The sequence below is a fragment of the Cynocephalus volans genome, chromosome 2 (genome assembly GCF_027409185.1).
Source record: "Cynocephalus volans isolate mCynVol1 chromosome 2, mCynVol1.pri, whole genome shotgun sequence".
Taxonomy (NCBI): domain Eukaryota; kingdom Metazoa; phylum Chordata; class Mammalia; order Dermoptera; family Cynocephalidae; genus Cynocephalus; species Cynocephalus volans.
In genome coordinates this window covers 98,606,392-98,632,566 of record NC_084461.1, presented here as the reverse complement: position 1 = coordinate 98,632,566, position 26,175 = coordinate 98,606,392, and the positions used below count along the sequence as shown (strand labels likewise).

Here is a 26,175-nt window from a genome sequence, read left to right as displayed (position 1 = left end):
TTTTCCAAGAAAAAGTTATATACCTTTTATATCAAATTTATTCCTGGGTTTTTTGCTGTGTGAGTTGCTGTGGATGAAACACTACCACCTCATACCAAACACTGTTAGTACAGATAAAAGCTCTTGGGGGGCCGGCCCCATGGCTCACTCGGGAGAGTGCGGTGCTGGTAGTGCTGAGGCCGCAGGGTCGAATCCTATATAGGGATGACCGGTGTGCTCACTGGCTGAGAGTGGTGCAGACCACACCCTGCCAAGGATTGCAATCCCCTTACTGGTCCAAAAAAAAAAAAAGCTCTTGGGGGTGTTTTGTCTCCCCAGCTAGAACATAAACATCTTTAAGACAAAGTCTATATCTAATACTTAGCTTTTGTAATTCCCAAAATGCTTTACTCAGTGACAGCAACATAAAAGACAAATACATGCAAGAATGGAATAAACAGAAACAATGCATTATCACCCACAAAGGGCAAACAACAGGAAAAGAGAGTACAAATTCTATGAACGTCCAAGATGACTTTTCCATTAAAAGGATAAGACAACAGATTCCTCTCTGTGGCTATACAATTCAAATCAACAAATATTTGAGAACTTATCCACAAGACACCATGCAAATATTATGAGTGAGTGTTATGGATTGAATTGTGTTCCCCCAAAGATACGTTGAGTCCTGGGTACCTTATTTGGAGACAGGGTCTTTGCAGAAGTAATCAAGTTAAGACGAAGTCATACTGGATTGGAGTGGGCCCTAAATTCAATGACTAGCATGCTTCTCAGAAGGCCATGTGAAGAAAGAGGGACACAGAGACACATGGGGGAAAACCATGTGACAATGGAGGCAGAAATTGGAGAGAGGCAGCTGTAAGCCAAGGAATGCCAAGGATTGCCAGCAACCATCAAAAGCTAGGAAAGATGTGTGGAACAGATTGTCCCTCTGACTCTCCAGAAGGAACTAACCTTGCCAACATATTGATTTCAGGCTGCTAGCCTCCAGAACCATAAGAGAATAAATTTCTATTGTTTTAAGCCACCAGTCTGTGGTAATCTGTTATAGTAGCTCTGGGAAAATAATACAGGGGGAAAAGATAAGTTGACATATTCCTTGTTCTCAAGTAACTAATTAACCTGGCAAAGGGAAATTATTCCAATAGAAAGAGTAAATAGGCATTTCTGGAGCAAGCAAAGTTCGCGTGAGATACTGGATGGCCGCAGAGTCCCTAACTTTCTCCCACGCCCACAGAGCTGCACTTACACCTAACTGCAAACCAGGAATGTTGGAATGAACACAAGTTTTTTTGCCAGCAGGGAAGAAGGAATCTTCTTTAAAAATGATTAATTATATTACCGCCCCGTGATCCAGCAGCCCAGCAGAGTTCAAGCTGACCAGAGAGGTGACTCCTCGGAGAGGGCTCAAGACCCGAGGCAACCATACACACAAGGCACTAGAGGCCAACTGAGCAGTCACGGAGGGAGCCATACCAAATTGGCAACCACAGCAACATCTTAGTCAGTCAATCGTCTCAAACCGGTGGACTGTGAAACCCCCTGCCACAATGAATAAACATCAAAAAAAAGATACCAGTAATACAAAAAATCAAGAAAGTACACCACCAAAAGTTAATAAATCTCAAACTCTAGATCCTATAGAACAAGAAGCCCTTGAAATGACTGACAAGGAATTTCGAGTGATAATTCTAAGGAAACTGAATGAGATACAAGAAAACTCAGCTAGACATCATGATGAAATGAGGAAAAGTATACAGGACCCGAAAGAGGAAATGTACAAGGAAATCGATGTCCTGAAAAAAAATGTAGCAGAACTTGCTGAACTGAAGAAGTTATTCAGCGAAATAAAAAACACAACGGAGAGTTTAACCAGCAGGCTTGTCGAAGTTGAAGAGAGAACCTCTGAACTTGAAGATGGGCTGTTTGAAATAACACAAGCAGACAAAAAGAAAGAAAAAAGAATCAAAGACATTGAAGAAAATCTGAGAGAGATATCAGACAACCTTAAGCACTCAAATATCCGAGTCATGGGTATTCCAGAAGGGGAGGAAAACGGAGATTGCATTCAAAACATATTCAACAAAATAGTGGCAGAAAACTTCCCAGGTATAGGAAAAATCACAGATCTTCAGATCCAGGAAGCTCAACGATCTCCAAATGTATTCAACTCAAAAAGGCCTTCTCCAAGACATGTCATAGTCAAATTGGCAAAACTCAGAGACAAAGAGAGAATCTTAAAAGCTGCAAGAGAGAAGCGTCAAATCACCTATAAGAGAGCCCCAATCAGGCTAACAACAGACTTTTCATCACAAACCCTAAAAGCTAGAAAGGAATGGGATGATATATTCAAAATACTAAAAGACAAAGATTGCCAGCCAAGAATACTCTACCCTGCAAGGCTATCCTTCCGAAATAAAGGGCAAATAGTATATTTCTCAGACAAACAAAAACTGCGGGAGTTCACTACCACACGACCACCCTTACAAGAAATCCTCAAGGGAGTACTGGGTTTGCTTCCTGAAAAATAGCTACCACTGCCATAAAAACCCAAGAAAAATCTAAACCCGCTAGTATAATAAAAATGGCATTCATGAAGAGAAAACAAGCTAACAAAAACACTATCTACAACCTAAGGAACCAACAAACACAGAAACCAAACAGTAAATCAGAAAGCAAGGAACAAAAGACACCTAAGACAACCAAACAACCAATAAAATGCTAGGAATAAATCAACACCTTTCAATAACAACTCTTCATGTAAAAGGCTTAAATTCCCCAATCAAAAGACACAGACTGGCTGACTGGATCAAAAAGGAGGACCCAACTATATGCTGCCTACAAGAGACCCACCTCACCCATAAAGATTCACACAGCCTAAGAGTGAAAGGATGGAAAAAGATTTACCATGCAAACAGAAAAGAAAAACGAGCTGGAGTAGCTATTCTTATAGCTGACAAAATAGACTTTAAACTAAAAACCATAAAAAGAGACAATGAGGGACACTACTTAACGATAAAAGGACTGATCCATCCAGAAGACATAACAATCATAAATATGTACGCATCCAGTGTCGGAGCAGCCAGATTTATAAAACAAACTCTATTAGACCTAAAGAAGGAAATAGACACTATACCATAATAGCAGGGGACCTGAACACCCCACTGTCAATATTAGACAGATCATCTAGGCAAAGAATCAGTAGAGAAACACAAGATCTAAACAAGACTCTAGACCAATTGGAATTGGCAGATATCTACAGAACATTCCATCCAACAACCTCAGAATATTCATTCTTCTCATCAGCACATAGATCATTCTCCAGGATAGATCACATACTAGGTCACAAATCAAGTCTCAATAAATTCAAAAAAATTGGAATTATCCCATGTATTTTCTCAGACCACAATGGATTAAAACTAGAAATTAATAACAAACGAAACTCTGGAAACTATACAACACATGGAAATTAAACAGCATTCTACTTAATGACATATGGGTCCAAGAAGAAATCAAGCAGAAAATCAAAAAATTTATTGAAACTAATGAAAATGATACATCATACCAAAACCTGTGGGATACTGCAAAAGCAGTATTAAGGGGAAAATTTATTGCATTAAATGCTCACCTCAGAAGAATGGAAAGATGGCAAGTGAACAACCTAACACTTCACCTTAAAGAACTAGAAAAACGAGAACAATCCAAATCTAAAGTTAGCAGACGAAAAGAAATCATTAAGATCAGAGCGGAACTGAATGAAATTGAAACCAAAAAAACAATACGAAAGATCAATGAATCAAAAAGTTGGTTTTTTGAAAAGATAAATAAAATTGACAAACCATTAGCATAGCTAACAAAAAAAAGAAGAGAGAAGACTCAAATAACAAAAATTAGAAATGAAAAAGGCAATATTACAACTGATTCATCTGAAATACAAGGAATCATTCGAGACTACTATAAACAACTATACGCCAACAAATTTGAAAATCTGGAGGAAATGGATAAATTTCTAGACACACACAAGCTCCCAAAACTGAACCATGAAGATGTAGAAAATTTGAACAGACCAATAACAATAAAGGAGATTAAAGCTGTTATCAGAAGGCTCCCAACAAAGAAAAGCCAAGGACCAGATGGATTCACAGCAGAATTTTACCAAACATTCAAAGAGGAATTGACACCGATTCTTTACAAACTATTCCAAAAGATTGAAACGGACGCAAATCTCCCAAACTCATTCTATGAAGCAAACATCATCCTGATACCAAAACCAAGTAAAGATATAATCAAAAAAGAAAACTACAGGCCGATATCCTTGATGAATATAGATGCAAAAATCCTCACTAAAATACTAGCAAACAGAATACAGCAACACATACGTAAAATTATTCACCACGATCAAGTGGGATTCATCCCAGGGATGCAAGGTTGGTTCAACATATGCAAATCAATAAATGTGATACACCATATTAATAGAGTCAAACACAAGGACCATATGATCATCTCTATAGATGCTGAAAAAGCATTTGATAAAGTTCAGCACTCATTCATGACAAAGACCCTCTATAAGTTAGGTATAGAGGGAAAGTATCTCAACATAATTAAAGCCATATATGACAAACCCACTGCCAATATCATCCTGAATGGGGAAAAGCTGAAAGCCTTTCCTTTAAGAACAGGAACTAGACAAGGATACCCACTCTCACCACTCCTATTCAACATAGTGTTGGAAGTACTAGACAGAGCAATCAGAGAAGAGAAGGAAATAAAGGGCATCCAGATTGGAAAAGATGAAGTCAAACTGTCCCTGTTTGCAGATGACATGATCCTATATATGGAACAGCCTAAAACCTCTACAAAAAAACTCTTGGAATTGATAAATGATTTCAGCACAGTAGCAGGATACAAAAATCAACACACAAAAATCAGTAGCATTTCTTTTCTCCAATAGTGAACATGCAGAAGGAGAAATCAAGAAAGCCTGCCCATTTACAATAGCCACCAAAAAAATTAAATACTTAGGAATTGAGTTAACCAAGGAGGTGAAAAATCTCTATAATGAGAACTACAAACCACTGCTGAGAGAAATTAGAGAGGATACAAGAAGATGGAAAGATATCCCATGCTCTTGGATTGGAAGAATCAACATAGTGAAAATGTCCATACTACCCAAAGTGATATACAAATTCAATGCAATCCCCATCAAAATTCCAAAGACATTTTTCTCAGAAATGGAAAGAACTATCCAGACATTTATATGGAATAATAAAAGACCACGCATAGCCAAAGCAATGCTGAGCAAAAAAAATAAAGCTGGAGGCATAACACTACCTGACTTTAAGCTATACTACAAAGCTATAATAACCAAAACAGTATGGTACTGGCATAAAAACAGACACACTGACCAATGGAATAGAATAGAGAATCCAGAAATCAACCCACACACTTACTGCCATCTGATCTTTGACAAAGGCACCAAGCCTATTCACTGGAGAAGGGACTGCCTCTTCAGCAAATGGTGCTGGGATAACTGGATATCCATATGCAGGAGAATGAAACTAGACCCATACCTCTCACCATATACTAAAATCAACTCAAAATGGATTAAGGATTTAAATATACACCCTGAAACAATAAAACTTCTTAAAGAAAACATAGGAGAAACACTTCAGGAAATAGGACTGGGCACAGACTTCATGAATATGACCCCAAAAGCACGGGCAACCAAAGGAAAAATAAACAAATGGGATTATATCAAACTAAAAAGCTTCTGCACAGCAAAAGAAACAATTAACAGAGTTAAAAGACAACCAACAGAGTAGGAGAAAATATTTGCAAAATATACATCTGACAAAGGATTAATATCCAGAATATATAAGGAACTCAAACAACTTTACAAGAAAAAAACAAGCAACCCAATTAAAAAATGGGGAAAAGAGCTAAGTAGGCATTTCTCTAAGGAAGATATCCAAATGGCCAACAGACATATGAAAAAATGCTCAACATCACTCAGCATCCGGGAAATGCGAATCAAAACCACACTGAGATACCATCTAACCCCAGTTAGGATGGCTAAAATCCAAAAGACTCTGAACGATAAATGCTGGCGAGGTTGCAGAGAAAAAGGAACTCTCAGACATTATTGGTGGGACTGCAAAATGGTGCAGCCTCTATGGAAAATGGTATGGAGGTTCCTCAAACAATTGCAGATAGATCTACCATACGACCCAGCTATCCCACTGCTGGGAATATACCCAGAGGAATGGAAATCATCAAGTCGAAGGTATACCTGTTCCCCAATGTTCATCGCAGCACTCTTTACAATAGCCAAGAGTTGGAACCAGCCCAAATGTCCATCATCAGATGAGTGGATACGGAAAATGTGGTATATCTACACAATGGAATACTACTCAGCTATAAAAACAAATGAAATACTGCCATTTGCAACAACATGGATGGACCTTGAGAGAATTATATTAAGTGAAACAAGTCAGGCACAGAAAGAGAAATACCACATGTTCTCACTTACTGGTGGGAGATAAAAATTAATATATAAATTCACACACACACACACACACACACACACAAAAAAAAAAAAAAACCGGGCTGAGGGGGGAAGAAGATATAACAACCACAATTACTTGAAGTTGATATGACAAGCAAACAGAGGGGACATTGGTGGCGGGGAGCGGGGGAGGGAGGAGGGAGGGAGGTTTTGGTGATGGGCAACAATAATCAGCCACAATGTATATCGACAAAATAAAATTTTTTAAAAAAAGAGTAAACAGGATCAGTATACAAAATATCGTATTCTCTTGGCTCAGTTAACTCTACTCATCTTTGCATCAATCAGCTCATTGTAGATGTAAACTGAAGACGCATCAGCTGCACGAGGTATCTTTTGCTTTTTTAGGGCATCTCTACACTCCAGTGTGGGTTCCCAACACTCATGCATGTACAATCTATAAGACAGTAAACACTTGATGGGACAATCATTGACCAAAGGGGAAAGGGAGCTACTATATAATTCTTCACTTTAGGTGGACAATTCCGAGGCATATTCCATAATGGTTTCTAAGAAAGTCCCAGCAGATCAAGCCACAGTAGTCCAAAGTGGTGACCAACTTAAGAATACATGTTTATACAAGCTGTCTCTTTTCCTGTTTCACTCTTTGTAGGACTATATTTCTATTCCCTGTATCACTTCCCAAAGTGAAGTATTTCACACAAGGCTTTGTCTCAGGACCTTGACAGGGGACCCAGGCTAAGATACAAATTGCCTAGAATTCAAGGGCAATTTTGGGTTCAAAAGCATTAAAACAGTGCTATGGGAGTCACACCTTGCTAAGAAAATGGAGGAAAGTGTTCAGAATGTAAAAGCCATTTTAGGAGGGATATGAGAGATGGCATGATTGTCACAAACATAAATGTGAGAGGAAAGTATTCCAGGAGAAGGTACAACATGCCCAAAGTTCAGAGGTTGGAAAAATGATCTATATTTGGGGGAATAGATAGTTGTCGCATTTAGCTGAAATACAGTGTGGAAAAATCAGGGAAAAGAGGAAGGTAGGAGCATAAATATGGACTGGAACAACCTTGTGGCTAGGTATCTTCACAGTGTAAGGAAGCTGACGTTGGAATACAGCATTCACAGAAACAATGTTGTACAAAGGGAAACATAACGTTTGTTTCTCAGTTTCTATTATAGACTATATCAGAAGCAGCTCATACACTGACATAAATTAGGTGGTAAAACTCCCAAATTAAAGATAGCTAGTGAAAAATATATTTCAATACTGTTCAATGAATACCTGCTTACCATCTTAGTGATCATTACATATTATGTGAGAGTACTTCAAAAAGTTTGTGGAAAAAATGGAATTAAAAAATACTATGAATCTTCCCATTAACTTTTTGAAGACCCCTCCCTCATACTACACTTTAAACAAATCTGGTAAATAAAAATCTGAATTTACCAAAAAACCCCCAAACAAACCAACCAAAAAAGCCCAACATTCACTCATGAAATTATAAATAAAATTTTTAAAAAAGTGCTTCAGCTTAAAAAAATAAAGAACTGTATGTCTATTGTAGACAGAATAATGGCCCCACAAAGATGTCCACATTCTAGCTTACATGGCTACAGGGACTTAAGTTAAGTATCTTGAGGCAGACTTTCCTGGATTATCTGACTGGACCCAATGTAATCACAAGGGTTCTTATAAAGAGGAGACAGAAGGGTCAGCCAGAGAAGGATATGTGACAACAGAAGCAGAGGTCAGACTCAGAGATGCAGATTTAGTATGCTGGTGGCCCTGAAGATGGAGAAAGGGGCCATGAGCCAAGGAATGCAGGTGGCTTCCAGAAGATGAAAAAAAAAAAAAGCAATGAAATGTAGTCTTCCTTAGAGCCTCAGGAAAAAATGCAGTGCTGCTGACATCTTCATTTCGATCTAGTGAAAACCATTTAGGACTTCTGACCTCCAGGACTGTAAGATAATAAATTTGTGTTGTTTTAAACCACTAAGTTTGAGGTAATTTGTTACAAGAGCAATAGGAAACAATGCCCTATGATCCAGTGATCTCTCTCCTACAGATTAATTCCAGTGAAATTTCCTCTCTGGTCCATGTTTTGATCTTAAAATATGCAGTGTCCAGAAATTCTTTGACCATACTCCTTTGAGAGGTAAAGCCTAATTCCTCCCTTATGTGGGCTGGACTTAGTGACTCACTTATAATAAAAAGAATATGGTAGAAGTGATGGTGTGTGGCTTCTGAGACTAGGTCATAAATGATTTCCTTCTTGCTGTTTCTTGCTGGGATCACTGGGGGGAGCCAGCTGCCATGTCATAAAGAGAGGTCTACATGACAAGGAACTGAGGTCTCTTGCCAACAGCCAGTGAGAAACTGAGACTGTGAGTGAGCTATCTTGGAAGGGGTCTAGTCAAGCCCTTCAGATGACTACAGCCCTGACTGATATCTTGACTACAACTTCATGAGAGATCCTGAATCAGACCTCACTACTAAGATACTCCTGAATCTCTGCCCCTAGAAACTCTGAAATAATAAATGTTTGTTGTTTAAGCCAGTAAGTTTTGGAGTAATTTGTTATATAGTGACAAGTACCTAACATAGTCTATAAGGAATCATGTACAAGGATGTACACTATAGCACTGTTTGTGGTAAAATAGACTTGGAAAAAACTTAGAGCCTTCACAGGAGGAAGAGTGACAGATACTATAGAACGCTATACAGCAGAGATAGCATCACAAACTAGATGGATATAAAGAAAAATGAATAGATCTTAAGAACAGTAATTTAGTTAAAAGGGTTCAAAAATTATGTAAATTAAAAACACTGATTTGGGTATATACACAAAAGAAGTGAAAGCAGGGACTCAAGCAGATATTTTTATACCCATTATACCATTTTCATAGCAGCATTATTCACAGTAGGCAAAAGGTAGAAGCAACCTAAGTGTCCATCGACAGATGAGTGGATGAACAAAATGTGGCAGACACATGAAACGAAATATTATTCAGCCTTAAATGGGAAGGAAATTCTGACACATGATATAACATGGATGAACCTTGAAGACCTGATAATAAGTGAAATAGGTCAGTCACAAAAGGACAAATATTATATAATTCTTCTTATATGAGATTCCTAGAGTAGTCAAATTGATAGAGACAGAAAGTGAAATGGTGGTTGCCTGGGGCTGGGAGGAGGGAGAAATAGGAGTTAGTACTTAGTGCATACAGAGTTTCAATTGGTGAAGATTAAAAAGTTCGGGAGATGGATGGTGGTGATGGCTGCACAACAAGGTGAAAGTACTTAATCCCACAAAACTGTATATTTAAAAATGGTTAAGATGATACATTTTATGTTGTGTATTTTATCACAATAAAAATTTAAGCTTCATTAACTATAAAAAAAAAGACACAAAATGATGCCAAATATTTCACAAGAATCCATTCATATTTAAGAACACATGTGAATGAGCACCTACAAAAGGAGGGGGAGTAGAGTGTGGGAATAAAGGGAGAAAGCATGCTTTGCATGGATTGATGATGTCTTGATTTGATTTACAAAAACGATTTTTGAGAACATATGTATTACATAACATGATATTACCTGTACCAAAACAAGAGTTTGGTATACCTTTCCTTTTAACAGTTAATCCTACAGAGATCAAGAACCACATGTTATTGACTACTGGAACTAAAAGATCTAGAAATAACTTCACCGTACCTTCTCATGGTGCATTCAAGATGCTTAGTACTTCAAACATAATTTACTTTTCAAAATTATCTGTGACTCCAAGCAAATTTTATGAAAAAGCAGTGTTTCAAAGAGCAACCCACCACATTCATCTAAATTGGAAGATATTTTAGATTACATAAACCTTTAAAGATCCTAGAAGTAGCCAAAGCAATCAGTGTTTAATTTACAATAAGATTTCACATAGTTCTATTATGAGTTTCTTAGAGGTTAGCTTCCATGTCTTATTTGACTCTTTAGCATGTTTCATTGGTCTGGCATTTAGTAGGTACTCTAATAAATATGTAGTAAATGTATGTCCTCCAGTATTACTTGTCTTTTCTGAATCATAATGCTCTATCCCATCTTATAAGCTGTGTAGATAGGTTTCACTCAGATTCTAACACAAAAAAGGTGGGGGGAGGATCAAAATTGAAGAGCACACTTAAGCTTATAAAAGTATAGGAGACTGGTTAAATTATGTGAAATTAGTACAAAACAGAGAAAAATGGCTAAATATAAATCTACAGAGCAATTAATGCAAATAAAAACATCAATAGCTTTGACTCAGTTCATACAGCATACTTATGAATATTTAATTTTTGAATTCCTTAATAGCACAATTCTGGGCATATTAATTAACAATGAAAAATTTCAAAGACTGCTACAGCCAATAGTTCAGTCAAATATTAGATATTTTATACTATAAGAGGAATGAAATCAACTTTTCTTAACTTAGTTTTTTATTTCTTATTTAATTTGGAAGAATATCTCAAATCTAACACTGTTCTATTTAGAAGTGTTCATATGATTAATAAGATGATCTAGAAAACGTATGCTTATGAATATCATTATGAAAGCTGCTGCCTCTCCATTTCTTAGCTACCAGATATTTAAAAAGCATTCTTATATTGTAGTTAGAAACCCAAAACAATGTAGGATTTTTTTCATTTGATGAATGCTATGTCGGTAACTTATATTGCTTTTCAGATCATTTCTTATATATTATGTTATATGTTATGTAATAAAAGACACTATAAAATAGTTTTATAGTATTAGAACAAAATAGAAGATCTAAGTTCCTTACATCCTTACACAATACATGACCTTGGATAAAGTCACAACATTAGGAGTACTTTAAACTTTACAATGAAAATAATGCTACACTTAGCTGTTTAAACAGCAAAATGAAATAATTTATGTAAAAATAAAAAATTTATAAACTCTCAGGGACTATATACTACCTGGGATTCAAAGAATTGAATAATATTAGCTATTAAATTTCCTTTGGAATTTTAATGTAGCATCTTTAACTCTAGCTACAGTTTTCATCGGATTTAAAAACCAGACCCTAAGTACTACTAACCCAGCTATCCATGATCAAGTAATTTTTAAAACAGAAGTAATTTTTAAAGAATAAAATTGTTTTAACTTGTCAATGAACAATTTATATAGTCTTATTTATTCAAGTCCAATTCCTTATAATCTTGATAAAATTACTGAAACAAAATGATAAGTTCTCTTAAGACTTTCTGTTACATTAACACTATTTTAAGAGGCACTGTCACTGATCTTGGAGGTCTTTACAAAGCCACTACAATCATCATTCAGAGAGTGGAGAGGTGTGGCAGGCTAGTACCATAAATATGCACAAAGATAAGTCATTTAAAACTATATTCAATCTGAAAACATACATTTTTAGACATTTAAGTAAAAGAAAAAAATAAGTGCAATGTAAAACATATTATATGAAGTGCACATCTCATGAGTATTCATTCACTAAACAGAAATACATCTAAAATAAAAGCCAACGTGCTTTAATTTAAAATATTTGTCTATAGACTTTATTCAATGATATCTAAAATTGATCAAAGAAGAATATCAAATTACTTAATATAGATCTTAAATATTAGGCTTATGAAAATTTTATCACAATTTTGCATGAAGTAATTTACAATACAAAGTGATTTGCTCTTGAATGACCTAATTAATGTTAGCATAGCATAAAAGTTACACTAACAAAGGAAAAGATCAACTGTTTCATACATAAGTTATTATGATTTCTTATAGGGAAAAGACCACAACAATATACTGAACTTTCAGAAGAAGAGAACAAACCTAAGGATATAGAGATGAGGGGGAGTAAGCGAGGGGGTTTGGGGAGTGATATGTCAGGTAAAGGGCATAAAGAAAATCACGATTTGTAATAACAAATATTGTAATAATAAAAAATAAAAGTTAAAGATGTGAGTTTTTGGAGGGGAAAAAAAAGATTTCCTACAGGGTATATGTTAAATCAAAGAATGTGAACATCTCTTTTGTGATGCAGAATCCAAGTGTCTGATACATTCCACTGTCAAAACATTCATAGCCTGATATTTTTCCTACTTTAAAAAAGAATTTTTTTTCTCCTCTTCAGGCTGCAATTACATATTATGGCTTTTTATAAATGGACTTCTTACCCACAGCATTTGCTGCAAGATTTCTTATTCCTCTGCAGTTGTCTTTTCAGCCTAACAGGGAGAAAAGCACTGCTGCAGTCATCCACAAAAAGCCACTACCACTGCGTTTTGTAACAAAGACACTGGTATCCTTTTGCCACCCTATTCACCGGGACTTCATCTGGGTGTTTTACAAAAGCAGGCACACTACTGGTGACCAATACTCACAGTCAACCAAAAACAGGGCTCAAGCTCTGCAGTACCTGCCTCCTCCTCTTCCTCCTTTGCACTAGATTCACATCAGCCATCATCAGCAGCTTTGTATCCTCTCTCTCTTGGCTACCACTGCATGTGTCCTTGTGGCCAAGAGAAAAGAAGCCTTTCAATGGGCTAAAGCTTTTTCTCCCCGACATGAATATGCTCCATTCTTTGTTGTCCTCTACCCGTTTCCTTAGATACTGTTATTCCACTCTACTCTGACAATAGGCATTATAAAAACGAAACCCCCTTCCAGCTTCGAAAACAGCTCTTTCTCAGCAGTCTCCCCTTAACACTTCTACCCCTCCCCCTTCTTCCTCTTCTGTCAAAAACCATGGATCAGAAGCACAGGAAATCCATCTCCTGAGCTGCAGTGGTGGGGGGAGGGGGGTCGACGCCCCTGCCTCGCTTGGCATGTGGCAGTGGCAGTGGACCCCATGCCAAGGAAAGGCCACTGGTTTCAGACAGTGTGAGGAAAAAATCGTCTCCCCCTTCCCCCGCAGCAAGCCTGGCTACAGTGGCTCCGACACCTACCCCATTTCCGAGCCCAGCAGCAGCTCCATTCCGTCTCCAGTGACACCCCGGCAGGCTGCGCCAATACAGCCACATGTCGGTCACGTGTGCCTGCGCCCAGCCAATGGGCTGGTTACCGACGGGAACCGGGAGCGCCCTGGTCCGCATCCAGCGGATTACACAGCTGCTTCCCGCTCTGCTTCCTGACCCGCACTCTGCAGCAGGGCACAGAGCCCCACCCCGCCCCGCCACACAGACTGACTGAGACCTAGCCCCGCACCGAGCCTCAAGGGTACGACCTCACTGCCCCTATAAGGCACGCATGGAAGCTGATGGTAGCTGACCTGCATGATAGGCTGGAGTGGGGGAGGTCCACAGGGTGGAGAGATTAGCATGAGATGCTGGAAGTAGGAAGAGTAGTAATAAATTATATATCATTCGCTATGATTTACACGTTTGCAGCAAAGAGAAACAATTCTATTAAATGTATTACAACAAATAATTTTACACTACAAATCACTGACTTGTTAGGTAAAACACTCGAATTACGTCTGAATTAAAAATTCAGTTATCAGAAAAGCTATGATGGCAGCACAACATAGTGGTTGAGATCAGAGCCCTGGAGTTTCATGGCCTGGGTAGAATCTTTGCTTCTGGCCACTCTAGCTGTGTATCTCCAGGCGTTTAATCTCTCAGTACTTCAATTTCCTCCTCTATGATATGGGAACAGAAGTTTAGAATAGAGATGTGAATATACAAGAAGTATTTACAGCAGTCCCTGACACATACTACGTACTGCTAGCTACTACTAATCTGAGGCTTGAATGTCATATTTTAACGCAAATTCTATGTTCCATTTAAATATAACTAAGTGAAGCTTAAATAACCACTTTTATGGGTTAGAAGCACAAAAATCCAAATTGCCAAGAATTTAAAGTTAGATTTAAGCTCTGGTTTACATGGGGGAAAACAGTTTCCATTACCTATTTAAAAGGACACTGAGATTCAGTTTTTTAAATAGAGTATATTAACTGTAATCTTTTCTTAATATTTCAAATTAATAATATGAAAAGAAGCAAACTAATAAATAGCATATTGGAGGTAATTCCATACTACTAAAAATTGTATATATTAGAAAAATAATAGACACACCAAATGTTCATAGAGGTTATCCTTGGAAGGTGAGACTATGGGGTGATTTCTCCTTTTTTCTTTTTGTGCTTTTGGATTTTTTCCCGCTTTATTAGCCTCTGTGTTATAATGCCTGATATACAGCAAATATGCCCTAAATATCTCTTGAATGAACAAATGAATGACTTCCACACTGATCACATATTACTGTAATTAAAAAAAAAAAAAAAATATATATATAAAGTTTAAATATATCTAGAAACAACTTCTCCTCATATTTGAAGTAAAGGAAACACATGAACCAATCTTTCAAGATCATCTTACTGAAAAGTGCATGATTCATTGCACAGGACTTAATTATTTATATAGTCACTGATTGTGTCAAATTCAGAATAATTTCTCATAAGGCCTAGAACTTCCAGAAAAAGTATCTTTCAAAACAAAGAATACATTTTAAAAGCTTCTCAAAATAACTTCTTAGTACTCTAAGAAACAATTGTCAGTCTACACTCTTGACTCAGACTGTGATTCAAGCCATTATTTAGTAAACCAGTTTGTAGCCAAAGTATTTGTCTAAATTTTTACTACACGTATTGTAGAAATTAGTCAGACTCAAATGACAAGATTTTAAAGAAAGCTACGAACATATTCAAAATCACTATGCTTCAAATCTAACAGCAAGCCAATCTGAAAGGTTTACATTTTATGTACCATGTTGCCAATTAAATTCAGTAAGATGTTTCAAAGCAGTTTCCTCAGGGATTCTATAAAAATTTGATGTGAATTTTATTTTTAAAATATATTTATCTACTTTAAAAGCTATAATTAAAAATATATATGATCAGAATATATTGGGCCAAATTTGAAACCATGGAGATCACTGAAGCATTAACTTGTAACCAGATTTGAACATATCTCAGAATAAAGCTTGTGCCATCCTTATTTAATCAAATATGTTATCATTTACAACACGCACATATATATGCACTAAATATATTTTCTGATCAAAATGAAATACAGAAATAAATTGTATAAGGCTGTCTGAAGACTGCACTGACAAACATAACCCTGATTTCAAATATCAGTGTCCATTATGACCAGCTTCACTGTTTCTAGTAAATGGTTTCATAAGTGAATGTTATATACGTGAACACATAATTCACCTTTAAAACAAAAACAAAAACAAAAACCCTTCTGAACCTTCTGCAGCTAAAGAAGAAAAAAAAGAATAACCAAATTGGAAAAGGATTCTTAATGTGTTAAATCTTGTGTTCCATTTTTACATAGACACATTTGGCCTAATTTTAGACTTGTGGTTTAAAAAAATAAGAACATTGGCAACAATATTAACTACTGTAAAATGAGTTAAAAATAGTGCTTTCAGTTGCCTTAATTGACTTTTGTGCTTTATAAATAAACTTAACTCTTTCTCTTTACTGAAGACCTCAGACACAGATTTATTTCCATAAAGAGTTCAACAAGTTTTTCTTCTTTAAAAATAATAATTATGCACTGAAAAAGCAGTTGCTAGCGTAAATTTAACTTCTACAGGTGCTAAGTCATCAAGTAAAGCTCAAATTAATTTAGGAACCTTTCTAATCTTTGGATTTATACTTGGTTATGGTATAATGGGAAAGCTTAAGAAGATAATAAAATGTTAGTTTTCCAAGGTCAAACTGGTTGTGAAGACTTTTCCATATTTTTCATGAGATATGGGAAGGAGGTGAAATGTTGCAATGGCAATGATACTTTTAGTGATAGTTTTAGTGAAATTAAGTGGAAGATACAATCACAGTCTTCTACAAGCCACACATATCTGTGTGTCCTGTGTTACCTTAAGAGGCTAAAGTCTCAAAAGAAGTGGTGCTATTCCTAGCACCAATAACAGAATCTTAATTCATTTTTCTCCCTCCAATTTCTCTCCTCTCTAATCAGTAAACATCAAAATAGTTATTTATGCTTCTGCTCAAGAAGATTCTACAGCTTTCTATTGCTGACAGTGGAACTGAGATAGTTTGGACTTTAGTCATGGAGTACACTGAAGGGCATGTTAATTAGTCTTACTAAACTAAAACGCTTCCTAGGTATATTAAGTTTCCTACGGCTGCCACAACAAATCATCACAAATTTAGTGGCTTAAAACAACACAAATTTAATATCTTATAGTTCTGTAGTTCAAAAGTCCAAAATGGGTCTCACTGGGCTAAGCATCAAGTTTCTGCAGGGCTGCACTCCTTTCTGGAGATTCTAAGGGAGAATCTTTTTTTTTTTTCTTTTTAATTTTTAAAATGACTATTTTGGGGGAGACTTACTCATTTATTTTTAATTGAAACATAATTGATTATACATATCTATGGGGTACAGTGTTGAATATCAATACCTGTGTGCAATACCTGATCCTCAAATCAGGATAATTACTATATTTATCATCACACAATGTAATCTTTTTTTGTGGCTCTTTAACATCAGTATGTTCTGCCAGGGACAAGAAGGACCAAGCAATGTTCTAGATTCTGCTGTCAAAGCTCCCAGTACACTACAATAGGGAGAACATTTTGAAATGCCTTTTAATTTAGAGGGCTATACAGCCTCAGACCCTGCTTACAGGAGGAAAAAACTTCTTCCTGTCAAAAAGCTTTGTAGGCATCTTCTAGGTGTATTGGCAGTGACAGGAGAAAAAATATGTTCGACTAATAAATACACAGAAAAAATGTTTTACCACATTAAGGAATCAAAGAAATAGATATCGAAATAAGAGTACCATTTTCACCTATTAAATAGGAAATGATACGCTAAAATAAAATTGTAGGGTCAGTGAGAATACATGAAAATAGGTACTATCTTTCAAAAATCTTTAAAATGTTTAAAATGCTTATACCCAAGCAAGCTCAGTTAAAAGAAATCACCCAATGTACAATCAGATACATGCACAAAGACTTATAATTCAAAGATATGGAGCATTACTTACACTACTGAAATGTTAGAAAGGACCTCAATGATTGCTAACAGCAGCTTTTAATTACTTTTGGCACATTTGCAAGATAATTAAAATTATGTTGTAGATGATAACTATATAATATACAACTATATTACATAACTCATGTGATATTAGGTGAAAATGCAGAATATTGTATGTCCAATATGATACTAATATGATACCAACTAGTTTTTTTTTTTTTTTTTTTTTTTTTAAAACAAATTATATATGTAACAGAGAAGGCCAGAAAGAGATAACCAAATATCAAGTGTTCATCTCTGGGCACGGAATTAAGAGAATTTTAGTTTTTCTGAATTTTATAAAATTCCCACAACCTAATAGACATAATTTCTATAGTTCCCCCCCACCCCCCCAAAAGTTCAGTACTTCTAGGTTGGAACTGAAGTCATGGCATTTGAAGGAGAGATAAATTAACATATATTTCTCACTTAACCTGAGGCCAAAGGTAGATTCAGATTTTGTGGAGGCCAGGAGCATATACAAATGAGGGTGGTGGGGGAGATTCCTTAAGAAAAATACAAATTAATTAAAAATTGCTAAGGCTGTTGCAAAGGCATTGGAAAGGGCTATGCAATTAGGTTCACTAGGCTTCATTAGTTTCATGATAAATCTGCTTTGAAATCAGAGGCAGACATTATGTTTGGCGTTCTTATATATACAATCTCATCTAATTCTAACAAAACTTCTGCAGAGATAAAAATATCACTATTCACACACATAGAGAACTGAGGCTCAAAGAAATTTAAAAACTTATCCAAGTCTACACACAATGAAGTGGCAGTCAGACTCCCATGCCAATGATGATTATATTGCCTGTCTCTCCAGGCCTTGTGAGCACTTCCCTACACAAAATTAGATTCACCTATAGTTACCACCTAGAGTAGCCTGTACTTCTCTTTCATAATTTAATCCTTCATAAAAAGTTACTTGTTCAGTTATCATCCTGATGCTCACTGCACTACCTGGCTCTGTAGTAGTAGGTACTCAATAAATATTTATTGAATTCATTTTTTAAAAATAATCAGAGTAAGGGAAAATGACAAATCTGAAGCAGCTTTGAAAATATCCATTGGAATGCACAATGAATCCCCTTTACCCACATATTTTTATTGGTGAGTAATCACAGAGCTCTCTAGGAAGATATCTAGAACAAAATTTCTTTAAATGCAAGAGACACCTTTGTGTTAGTTTAGTTAAATGACTAAAGAGAAACAGAGTTTGGAGTTATATTATGGCGGTGTGGAAAATACAAGGTAATATCCGGTAGATAGCACATCAGTAAAGGCAAAAGAAATCAGAAAAACTGTGATGACTCAACAATGGCCACCTTGTCTGAGTTAATTCTGCTTCACTGCCCTTGTAGAGTATTTAACTAGGTATTAGGTTAAATAAAAGCAATTTATGCAAAATTAGGCAGTATTTTGGCCCCCCATGACTTGCTCACTGGTGTTACTCTAGTAAATATACTGCATTACATGGTAAAAGGAACTTGGCAGAGGTAACTAAAATTATTAATTAGCCAACCTTAAAACAGAGAGATTATCCTGGGGGGAACCTACATGAACCCTTAAAAACTTAAAACCATTCACTGGCTTCCCAATGAAATCAGAATAACTTTCAAATTCCTTACCTTGGTTTACAACTCTGCATAATCTAGCTCCCGCTCTCACCACCTCCCCGTTCCCCTTCCCCTCCCCTATCTTTTATGGCTTATCACTGCCTTTCCTTCAGTCTCAAAAACTCTGTTCCCAAATCTTCAAATGAAGACCTGTTCCTTCAGGTCTCAGAATAAATGTCACATCTTCAAAGAGACCTTTGACTATCACCTTATCAATGCTGGTACCATCCTCAAACTTTCTAACACATTATGATGTGTAGTATTCAAAGCATCTGAGGTCTGAAAAGTTCTGTGCATCTACGTAACAGGCATACCTCAGAGATATTTGCGGGTTTGGTTCCAGACCACTGGAATAAAACAAGTCACAAGAATTTTTTTGGTTTCCCAGTGCATATAAAAGTCATGTTTACACTACACTGTAGTGTATTAAGTGCGCAACAGCATTATGTCTATATAAAAAAAGTACATACCTTAATTTAAAAAATACTTTATTGCTAAAAAAAACCTAATGAACATCTGAGCCTTCAGTGAGCTGTAACCTTTTTGCTGGTGGAGGGTTTTACCTCGATGTTGACTGCTGCTGACTGATCAGGATGGTGGTTCCTGAAGGTTGGAGTGGCTGTGGCACTTTCTTAAAATAAGACAACAATGAAGTTTTGCTGCATCGATTGACTCTTCCATTTGCAAAAGATTTCTTTGTAGCATGTGCTGCTGTTTGAAATAAGTTCTACTGTGGGTAAAATGCTTTCAAAATTGGAGTCAATCCTCTCAAACCCTGCCACTGCTTTATCAACTAGTTTATGTAATACTCCAAGTCCTTTGTTGTCATTTCAACAATGCTCACAGCATCTTCACCAGGAGTAGATTCTATCTCAAGAAATCACTTTCTTTGCTTAACCATAAGAAGCAACTCTTCATCCATTAAAGTTTTATCATGAGAGTGCAGCAATTCAGTCACATTTTCAGGCTCCACTTCTAATTCTAGTTCTCTTGCTATTTCTGCCACATCTGCAGTTACTTCTTCTACTAGTCTTGAACCTCTCAAAGTCATCCATGAGGGTTGGAATCAAACTTCTTCCAAACTATTGTTAATGTTGATATTTTGACCTCCTCTCATGAATCACAAACATTCTTAATAGAATCTAGAATGGTGAATCCTTTCCAGAAGGTTTTCAATTTACTCTGCCCACATCTAACAGAGGAATCACTATCTACAGCAGCTGTAACCTTACAAAATGTATTTCTCAAATAATAAGACTTGAAAGTTGAAAATGACTCCTTGATCCATGGGATGCAGAATGTGTGTTGTGGTAGCAGGCATGAAAACATCATTCATCTCCCTGTTCATCTCCATCAGAGCTCTTGGATGACCAAGTACACTGTCAATGAGCAGTAATATATTGAAGGAATCTTTTCTTCCTGAGGAGCAGGTCTCAGCAGTGGGCTCAAAATATTTAGAAAACCATGCTTTAAACAAATGTGCTGTCATCCAGGCTTTGTTGTTCCATTTACAGAGCACCAGCAGAGTAGATTTAGCATAATTCTTAAGGGCCCTGGATTTTCAAAATGGTAAATTAGCATTGGTTTCAACTTAAAATCACCAGCTACACTAGCCCCTAACAAAAGAATCAGCCTGCCCTTTGAAGCTTTGATGCCACGCATTAAATTCTCTCTAGCTCTGAAAGTCCTAGACAGCATCTTCCAATAGAGGCTGTTTCATCTACACTGAAAATCTGCTTATAATACCAAGGTCATGAGTTCAGATCCCTGTACTGGCCAGCCATGAAGGAAAAAAAAAAAAAAAAGAAAAAGAAAGAAAGAAAAGAAAGAAAATCTGTGGTTTAGTGGTAGGCTTATTCATCAACGATCTGATAGATCTTCTTTCTGTATAACGTGCTACAGCTTCTACACCAGCACTTGATGCTACACCTTGCATCTGTATGTTATGGAGATGGCTTCTTTCCTTAAACCTCATGAACCACCCCCTCTAGCTTCAAACTTTTCTTCTGGAGCTTCCTCACTTCGCTCAGCCTTCATAGAATTCAAGAGAGTTATGGCCTTGCTCTGTATGGATTACGCTTTGGCCTAAGGGAATGTCTGTCCTGGCTGGTTTGCTCTTCTATTAAGACCACTAAAACTTTCTCCGTATCAGCAATAAAGCTGTTTTACATTCTTATCAATCGCCTGTTCATTGGAATAGCACTTTTAATTTCCTTCAAGAACTTTTTCTTCTCATTCACAAGCTGGCTAACTGCTTGGTGCAAGAGGCCTAGCTTTCAGCCTATTTCAGCTTTTGACATGCCTTTCTTACTAAGCTTAATCATTTCTAGCTTTGATTTAAAGTGACAGACATGTGACTTCCTTTCATTTGACCACTTAGAGGCCACTGTAGGGTTAATTGATCTAATTTCAATATTGTTGTGTCTCAGGGAATAAGGAGGCATGAGGAGAGGAAGAGTGATGGGGGAATGGCCAGTCTGTGGAGCAGTCAGAACACACATAACATTTATTGTTTAAGTTCACCATCTTATATGGATGCAGTTCATGCTGTCCCAAAACAATTAACACTAGTAACATCAAAGATCACTCATCACAGATCACCATGAGATACTAATAATGAAAAAGTTTAAAATACTGAAAGATTACCAAAATGTTACACAGAGACATGAAGTGAACACATGCTGTTGAAAAAACAGTGCTTACAGACTTGCTCAAGGAAGGGTTCCCATAAACCTTCAATTTGTAAAAAATACAATAACTGCAAAACACAATAAAGCAAGGATCTTTAAAATGAGGTATGCCTGTATTTATTTAATTTTCTGCTTCCCAAATTGAAATATAAATTCCATGAGGACAGGAACCTAGATTCTCCTGCACTGCTGTTTCCCTGTCATCTAGAATACTGCTTGGTGCTTTCTGTTCAATGTGTGAATGTAGATGATATAACAATGAATAAGACATCGATTTATAATCTGGTAAGAGACTAAGACATTTATGACAAGTTTTAATACAAGGTAATGCACTGTTAGATGGCAGATTGGATTGTTTCTGGCTAGGTAATCAAGAAATACTTCAGAGAGAAAGCAGCAACAGAACTACCTTTGAAGGATATTTAGCAATTTTTCAGAGAGGAGATTCCAACCTTACCTGTTAGGTTAAAAAATTTAGACTTCAACCCATAGGCAATGAAAAAAGAGAAGTGTTTCAAATAAGAAGGAACACATAATTACAGCAAGATCCACAAAAATTAACAGAATTACTTGCATACTATTACTCATTTATGGCTAAATTTAATGGCCCCAAACTTTTTCAACTGGAAAATATGCTTGTAGAAAAAAAACAATAAATTATATACTCTACAAGGAATTTTATTTTATTTGGTGTCATTCTGGAAATTTTGACAACACAGTTATTTATTAGTTCTATGTTGTTAATAAAACAAAAAACAAACCACCTTTGGCAACCATTTTACACAATTAAATAAAATATTCAAATATTTGTGAATAAGTAAGGAAAATTTTTTCCTAAATTCTTAACACATTCTAATCTAGTAAACCTCCAGTTTCTGGGCATGCAATGTTTTAAACTAACCTTCCCTTTGCAAAATAATAATAATAATTCTGATTCTTTTTAATGAAATGTTTAAAACAAGATTTTATGCTTGCCTGTTTTTTTTTAAAAAGTCTCGTAGAATATTTTTTAATTTTGATATTTACTTAAAATCTAAAACAGTTACAAGATTGCTCCTAAACATATAGTTTTACATCCAAACTTATAAACTGCATTTATAAAGATATCATTTTAACACTGAAGAGCTCAGTGACTTAAGGCCATTAAGACAGCACCAAATGTTTATGATATCACTGTCAATTCAAAGAGGAGCACATAGAATGAGTCTTTGAAAAAACCTTTCTCCCATGAAAACAGGATTAAAAATGATCATTAGTTTAATATTTAAAATATCATATAATGCCGAGATTACTTGATGAGTCATTCATCAGTTTATAAAACATGGATTAGCCCTTGAAATAAGTCAGAATTGATAAGGAAAACACCAATTTTAATTGATATTAAAAAAATTTGGTGCACATAAAAGAATAAATATAGAGCCTTATAATGGTGTTTATTTATTAGAACTTTAAACCAAATTTTTGGGTCAAAAGACTTTTATTCTCATGCTAATATCCCTGAATTCCTACCTTAAATGAAAATATATAAACACTTTTTCAACACCCTATATACCAACTGCAGATAGCATTACCTAATACTATAATATTTTCTTTTCCTTTTTAGTTTTTCTTTTTATTTTTAACTCTTCCCTTCTTATTCAGCTTTATGCTGAATTTTAAACATATGAGGCAAAGTGTAGACTGTAAAATTATTTCACTTTCGAATGTCTGAAGATATTATAGGCTAAATAGTCCAAACTTACTATTAATTTAAAAAAAAAATCTACCCACTATTACTGAACTGTGTCAATCAAATCAGAAACCTCTGGGTCATTTGGACCACCCCTAATAGTACCTAATATATAGATTCATTTTAAGGATTAGCAGACTAACTGACTAATAAGAGTTCATAATGAGTATTTAATACTACACCGTAAGAGGGAAGTGAGAAAGGTAAATCAAATCAACCTAATAAATGTAATTCCTTCTTTCAATATAGATTAGTACTGTTAAAATTTCATATTTACTTTATAAGTCTTTTTAAACTTAGTTTGCCAGTATGAGGAATCTGCAAAAAGTTCATGGAAATATTTGTATTATCTTATAATTCTATTTTTCCACTAACTTTTTGAAGTGCCCTTGTATTCCAAGGTTGAAGTGACATACGGCTTTTGTAGAAGCAAAAAGTAAGCTTTAAGAATTGGAGTAAATTTCATCTTCCTCAACAGATACCAGCTACCATTAAGTATCCTCATCCCACACCAGATTGTACCTCATACAATATGATAAAAGCTTTTCCCCAATGTTCTCCCAAAGAAGATCTGTTATTTAACCAATAAATAGTTAGATTTGCCCAATAAAACACTTGGGACTTCCATAGAAAAGGGATGCTTTTGATACATGTCCTTTTATAAAAGAGAACACAAAGTTCCTTAAAAGAAAAAAAAAAAGTCTCCTATACAGCAATAAGACAACTTGACTGGATTTGTCAACCATTTATCTTACAGGAACAGTCTATATAAAATCTTATTGGCCTTGAAGCTAGGAGGGCTCATTTTTCCTCCTTCTATTGAAATAATTTTTTCTAACACTATTCTGGTATTAAGAACAATATGCTACTCGAAATGTTTTTTAAAATTCTCAAGAAACTTAACAGTGGTTTCCTCTGGGGAGTAGAATTGAGTGGCACTTTTTGCTTTTTAAGTTTTTAACAGTTGCCTATACTAGTTTTAAATTAACAAAAAAACAGCTCAAAGTTATACATATCAAAAAATAACCCATAATTGCCAGCTGCTAGAAAGACCCTTCAAGATTAGTATTTTCTACCTTTTATAGCATTCACATGGTGACAAAATAAATTTCCAAGCTCATTAGCACTATATCTAAGGTCCTTTATGATCTGGGCCCTTCACGCCTGCCTCTTCATCTCTGCCCATGGCCACCCAACTACTCCAGCTACACTCCAATCACTTGGATTGCTGTGCACTCACCAACTACTATACTTACTATTTCGTCTACTGGAAGGTTCTTAGCCCTGCTTTTCCACCTAGCTAATGCTGACCCATTTTTTAGGACCCAGTTTAGATGGCATCTCCCAAAAGCCTTCCCTAACTCCCCTGGCCAGCGTTAGCTCTTCCCCTACCCCTACCCCACTATACTTCCAGAAGTCCCTGTGTTCACCAGCCATCTCATTTACCACATACTTGGGATTTACCTATCTATTGGTCTTTCTCACTAAGCTGTTTGAGGACAAGACTCTTGTCTTGGTAAGTCATCATTGTATTCTCAACAGTATTCTTGTATTTTGCCTGGTCGAAAGCAGGTACTCAAATATTCGTGGATTATGAATAAACTACCTCTCATATGTCAAGACCCAATTTTGTGAAGCTGTCTCTAACTATCCCAAGCAGTCAGGTGCTTTCCCTTCTATGCTCTCATAATACTTACATCAATTATCAACTCAACTAATATCTATTCCCTCACACCCATTAGACTGTGAGCTTCTGAACAAGGAGCCTGTCTTCATCTTCATAAGTATGCAAATACTGTTCTGGTTATCTAGTAGAAATTAAATATCTGAGTGAATGAAGATTATCCCTTAAAAAATAAAAGTGAAAAAAGAACAAGCATAGGATAGCAAGCTCATTTCTTATTTATTTTTCCATCTTTACTAATAATAAGAGACCATAAAGCTCTAAAAACATTTTGTGCTTGCTTTAGGATTAGGGATAGGGAGCCATTAAAAGATCAAACTATTCCCCAGACAGTTCCTTATCCCCTGACTTCCTGAAACCCTGCTCTTTTTCATCTAAATTCTATTCTTATTTCTAACCATTAAACCTTTGACCACCACAAAACTAGAGCCTTCCCAGTAGCTAGAAGCAGGGAAGTACCACTTTAATTCCCTGGCGAAGAACAGGGTAGGGGCAGTAATGATAAGGTAAAGAGGGAAACTCTTACTCCAGAGCAACAAGAAGAGATGAAATGTTTCTGACATTCCAAATTCAAAAGCTGAACACATTTTCCTCTAGAAATAGTGTTATTCATTGCTTCTAGAAATGGTGTTATTCACTGCAGTTATGGCACTTCATACTGCATATGAATTTGATGGTCTTTGTGGGCAGGTCTGAGGACATAATCATTAGTCAACATTATTCCTATGTGACCATCAGATGTTTGGACTTCTTAACTATCATTACTTTCTTTACGTTTTCCCCTCTCACATAAGAAAATCTGAATTTCACCACAATAGATATGACATAGTGTTTAATATATTTTACTACAATAG

The 26,175-nt window shown here is 36.0% G+C and overlaps 1 protein-coding gene across 9 annotated transcripts in view; it reads right to left on the bottom strand.

The window, feature by feature from the left end:
* APC (APC regulator of WNT signaling pathway) overlaps positions 1-26,175 on the bottom strand; it is a 121,338-nt gene that overhangs the window by 80,715 nt on the left and 14,448 nt on the right. The window contains exon 1 of one of the 9 annotated variants that reach the window (XM_063087827.1): positions 13,493-13,534. The exons of 6 other annotated variants lie outside the window; for them this stretch is intronic. The gene's annotated coding sequence lies outside the window, so the exon portion shown is untranslated. Of the gene's footprint in view, positions 1-12,928; positions 12,959-13,492; positions 13,535-26,175 lie in introns of those variants that run through there. 2 more of the 9 variants (XM_063087821.1, XM_063087822.1) reach the window with 2 other exon arrangements.